The sequence below is a fragment of the Chinchilla lanigera genome, unplaced genomic scaffold (assembly GCF_000276665.1).
Source record: "Chinchilla lanigera isolate Chin_1 unplaced genomic scaffold, ChiLan1.0 scaffold00045, whole genome shotgun sequence".
Classification (NCBI taxonomy): domain Eukaryota; kingdom Metazoa; phylum Chordata; class Mammalia; order Rodentia; family Chinchillidae; genus Chinchilla; species Chinchilla lanigera.
Window position 1 is genome coordinate 16,631,306 of NW_004955446.1, and position 4,859 is coordinate 16,636,164.

The following is a 4,859-nucleotide window of genomic DNA, read 5'->3' on the forward strand; positions in this document are numbered from 1 at the left end:
GGTCTTTTTGAGACAGGGACTTGCTATGCAGTTCAGGCTGGCCTTGAGCTCACTTTGTAGCCCAGGCTGGTCTTGAACTCACAACAATCCTCCTGCCTCAGCCTCCTGAGTGCTGGGATTACAGGTGTGTGCCACCACACCCTACTGAATTTTTTTTTTTAAGATTAAGAAAGGTTTATTGGGGAATAGCAATGGGGAACAGAAATAATTCCTGAGAGATAGGAGAGGTCTCAAGCAGGTTGCTGCCAAGGTCATCTCTCTGCAAATGTTTTATAAGGGCAAAATCATGAGGTGAATATAATAAACCAATGAGATTGCAAATGCAGTTGCTTAGTGAATGGGATCCAATAGTGAGGGGGCACGTAGCAAGGCTGTGTGGATGACATCATGACTGGTAGATAATCTATAGTCTTAGGCTTGCCTTTAGTCTTTCTTTTAGTAGTTTTAGGAGATGAGAGAAGATGGCTTACCCCTAGTGAGGTAATGGTCTATTTCTATGGGAAATCCTAAAAGGGTGATACCAATTACAGTATAATCTCAAGCTTCTGTTTATCCCTTACAGAAGTATGTGTATCTGGCCATTGTGATTTTAATCTCAAGGTCTAGCTTTCTTCAGATGCACCTTTAGCCAGTTTTGATGTGTTCTTATAAGGCCCTAGCCCTCTCTGACTGTATATTACTCTCTCTCCAATTTAGCAGTCTATAATACTCCCGTCTCTGGAGAGCTATCCCTAACTGTGGTTAGGGGAAAAGGGGCAAAGTTTTAATCTTGCTGCTTTGAGCCCAGCAAGGTCAGTGTAGGGGAGCCCACAGCCAAGCGTCTTCTCCAGAGAACTGATGTAAGAGGCCTTGGATAGAAGTCATGTTGCAGCTTAGTCGTTATGAACTTCCTTTACGAGGTCAATCTACTGGATCCTGGTAAAAGGAGTCCGGCACATTTGTCACTGTTTCCATCTGGGTGATCACTTGGAGTTTGGCAGCCTGTAGGCAAGAAGAAACAAAATTTTTCAAGAAATTAAACCACGTACAACCAAAGCAGGAGCACCAGAACGGAAAGGCGGATTGGGGGAAAAGCCACCTGAAGACACTGCTCTGGGACTGGAATAGTGACTGTAACCAGCTGGCTCTTAGGCCCCTCTGTTGGCTGAGGGTATCTGTAAGTCGGATATTTCTTTGTCACTGGTCCCTCCATTTTAGCTGTCAGAAGATGAAGAGCTTGCTCTAACCATTGAATTTGCTTCCGTCTGTGAGCAATTTGGTTTGCGACCAGCATGGGAAGAATTAAGTTCCTGAGCTGAAGCACCACTGCACTGGATCGTCCATCGGTGAAGATGCGGCCTCTGGGCTCTCCAGGTTTGTGGTGACAAGAGGCTGCGTCAGTAATTACGGTCGGCTTGGAGATGGAGCAGGGGCCGGTTTTAATCACACGTCTATTGGTTTGGGATATGATTTTTGAAAGCTTTTATCAATCAAATTTCTTGTCTTTCCTCAAATCGCATACTTAATAAAGACTTAAGGCTGAGTAGCAACTTCCTGTTTGACTTTGATTAATTTTTGAGACACAGTTGCTACCAGGTAACACCTGCATCACATTTATATGGTTAAAGTTCTTTTTAAAGGAGACTTCACAGGATTCTATTAGAATTCCTGGAAATATGTGAAGCTCTATTTTCTAGTCCTGCAAATAAATGATGTACAACCTTTGTCTATTTTTTGAAAAGGGGTATTGTTATACACAGTCCACGTCAGTCTTGAGCTCACGATCCTCCTCCTTCAGCCTCCTGAGGGCTGGGATGACAGAAGTGCACCACAATGCCTGGCTAACTTTTGTCTTTTACCGAACACCAATTATATAACCTTACTCTCTGGAGAAAGTTTAATGTCTTAAAATAATTTTTTCAAGTTTATGTGAATAGTTAAGATGATTAACTTTTTTCTTTGCATGATTATATACCTTGCTTTCTTCCTTTCTGTCCTTTTCTTCTTTTTTTTAATAATTAGATTTTCTTTTATTTGTTACTGCAGTCTCTAGGTTAGATAATTGCTACTTATTTGTTCCCAGGCACATTAAACTTTTACTGCTACCAGTAAATATTTATTAAGTACGTACTTTGGGTAGAGAACAGAAAATAGTGTGTGTTTGGAAAAGGCTTGCTTTCTAATATACATCAACTGAAGTGAATGAAAATGTAAAACAAACAAAATAAAGCTGTGACTACCACATGCCAGACATTCTGCTAGCACTTTCTTAACCCATAAATAGCATATAAATGAATAATTATTGTCTGTATTTTTTTGTTTTGTTTTGTTTTTGTTTTTGTTTTCCGGTACCGGGAATTGAACTCACTATGTTGCGCTTGCCAGGCAGGTGCTGTGCTCCTGAGCTAAATCCCCAGCCCCCTAATGTCTGTATTTTAAAGATACAGAAACTAAGATGCACAGAGATTAGGTGATTTGCCAGTGTTTATATAATTACTAAGTGGCAAAGCTCACATACAGACCTAAGTCTCCATTCATTTATTAGGAGATTGGGAAAAATTGGTGCTGCCTCCTTGTGTGACAGCACTGAACATGGTGCTGCCCGACTGCCGCTGTGCCCTGGTGTCTTCCAATGAGCCTGCTCCGCTCAGGGTGGGGTCCGCCTCACCACTCAGGGAGCCCAAAATCACCCAAGAGAGCTTGGGTAGTAACTCTGTTGGTTTCAGGAATTCTCTAGGATAGTCCTAAGGTTGGAGACTTTGAAAAAGCTTTAATATTGCTATGGAATTCCAAAAAATCAAGAGACAGAGCTGGGGCTGTGGATCAGTGGACGAGCTCTTGCCATGCATGTGCAAGACCCTGGGTTCAATCCCCAGCACCACAAGAAAAAATAAATAAATAAATAATCAAGAGACAATGTTGTGGTTCCCTGGAATTCCCATATTTGCAGATAGCCATCTAGGAAATTCCAGGTGAATAGGCAAGAAGGAAAAGATTCTAAGGGCATACCCATTTGTGAATTACTGATAGATGTGTGACATTCAAAAAGAAATATGTGGAATGAGTTGTCTAAATATATTGGCCCTCCAAACTGATAACCCATGGAGAACAGAGATAGTCACTCATTCAAGAATATTTATTCAACCTTCAAAGTGAGCCTTGTATTGCAATATGCAGAGATTCTTGCAGAGGAGGCTGGGAATGATCACTGTTCTCATGGAGCATGCACACACACACATGTGTGTGTGTGAAAAATAAAAAGAAAATAAAAATGCATTACTGCAGACTATGAGAATTAATGGAATAGAGTGTTATGGTAAGAAATTATATGAAAGACTTCATTTTTATTTGAGTATTCAGGGGGTATAGCACTGAGAATGACACAAGCTCAGACCTGAAAGATGAGCAGGATCTCGTCTCACAGGGGGATAAGAACGCCGAGCTAGTTGCAAGAGCCATGTGAGTTAGGGAGGAGGGTGCTGCACCTGTCCTGAGGTTGGAGAGAAGGCTGGAAAAGCCGGAGCATCCTCAGGAAAGAGCATACAGGCAGACAATGAGGAATTAATTGTTGTTAACAGTTTATTTTATGAATATAATTAAAGTTTTCTAGCCTAGTTGCAGGGTCCAAGTTCTCTTAGAAGATTCTGCAGGCCTTCTCCTGTTCAAAAGCAAGTAAGATGACAACCATACCAAGGACAGTAGACATGATTTAGACAAGTACTTCCCTGAAAAATACAAAGTGGTCAATGAGAACAAGAAAAGATGTTATATACTTAAAAGTTATTTTTATTCAGTAAGAAAATGCAAATTAAAATTACTCAGGGAAATGACTATAATCATAGAGAATAACAGTGTTGCTACAGTTTGGATACTAACTGTTCCCCCAAAGCCCACATATATGTTAGTGGCTTGGCCCCTAACTTGGCCTGTTGGAGTTGGGTGGAAGCTTTGACGGGTGAGGCCTGCGGGAGGCCTTGCGGGCCTTCAAGCTTTGCCCTAGAAGGGGACGGACTGTAAGGCTTTGCCCCCCACCCCCACTCCTGCTTTTTGATCATGAGGTGAACAGTTTTGCTTCTCTCTGCACCCTTATGCAACGCCCTGCCTGGCACAGGGTAAAAATCAGCCTAGGGCCGGAACGTACGCAACTGTGAACCAAAACAACCTCTCTCTATAAACTGCTTCTCTCAGGTGTTTGTTACAGAGGCGTGACACTAACACAGATGTCAGATGTTGGGAAGGATCAGAACAACTGGATCCCTTGCTCCCTGCTTAGAGGTGCAACTATTTTAGAAATAATTCCACAGTTTCTTCTAAAGATAAACGTATATTTATGGTAGAGCAATTTGCTACTAGATAATACTCAACATGAACAAACACATTTAAGGCAAAGGTTGCACACACAAATGTTGCTGCAACATTATTGGTGATCTGCCAACACGTGGTGCTTTAGTACAGTGTCATATTATTCAGTAATGGACAGAACAAACCATTTCCGCACTCAGCTCCACGTGTGAATCTCAAAAGCCTTGTGCTGAGAAAAAGAAGCTAGACACATGTGTACGGTGTGTTGATTGTTCCATTTACATAAACTTCTAGAGCTGACAAAGCTATGTTTTTACAGAAAGCAAAAGCTGATGAGACCTGTGGTGTCTGAGGACCAAGAGGGGGAAGTGCTGTGAAAGGTCAGGAGTGAACTATTTGGGGTGGTGGGAAGACTCTAAATCCCGACTATGCTGGGCATGGTGGTGCACGTCTGTAATCCCAGCACTTGGGAGGCTGAGGCAGGAGGATCACTGTGAGTTCGAGACCAGCCTGGGCTACAAAGCGAGCTCAAGGCCAGCCTGAACGGCATAGCGAGACCTTGTGTCAGAAAGACTAAA